Consider the following 756-nt stretch of genomic DNA (forward strand, 5'->3'; position numbering starts at 1 on the left):
ACAGCTCACAGCAACCTCAAACTCTTGGGCTTAAGCGATTCTCTTGCCTCAGCCTCCCAAGTAGCTGGGACTACAGGTGCCTGCCACAATGCCCAGCTAATTTTCTGTTGCAGTTGTTGTTTAGCTGGCCCAGGCTGGGTTCAAACCCGCCAGCCTCAGTGTATGTGACCAACGCCGTAATCACCATGCTACGGGTGCAGAGCCATCTTTGTGTCTTCTTTAGGGAAGAAGAATACATAATAAGTTCCATGTAATATGTACATAATACATTAGGGGCCCACCCCACTCCAGTATAACCTCCTCTTAACTAATTACCTCTGCAGATGTTTTTAGTTCCAAATTAGATGTTTTCTATTTCCAAATAAGATGACATACATAGATACTGGAGGGTTTGAATTTGAACGTATCTTTTGGGAGGGACACCTTGTACTGTTTAGCAGTCAAGTCTGACAGGAAGAAAAAAAATTCGTGGAAAGGGGAACTTGGGATCCATCCCTGAAGTTACATATTTGTACATACGAGTACATATTCCAGATAAAGATGCAAATATAAAAAATAGTAATAAAACGGAAGAAAATGTAAGAGTCTACCAGTATTATCCAGAAGTGTAAGAAACTTTATGTAAACCTGGAAGCCATAAAATATAAGATGGGCATTCTTAGCTCCAAAGAACTCAGCAACTACAAGAATGTAGAAAAATACAGACTCATTAGCAGTTACGGAAATACGAATTAATGATGAAATGTCACTATACCC

The sequence above is a fragment of the Otolemur garnettii genome, unplaced genomic scaffold (genome assembly GCF_000181295.1).
Source record: "Otolemur garnettii isolate 467f Iridium unplaced genomic scaffold, OtoGar3 scaffold00077, whole genome shotgun sequence".
Lineage (NCBI taxonomy): Eukaryota > Metazoa > Chordata > Mammalia > Primates > Galagidae > Otolemur > Otolemur garnettii.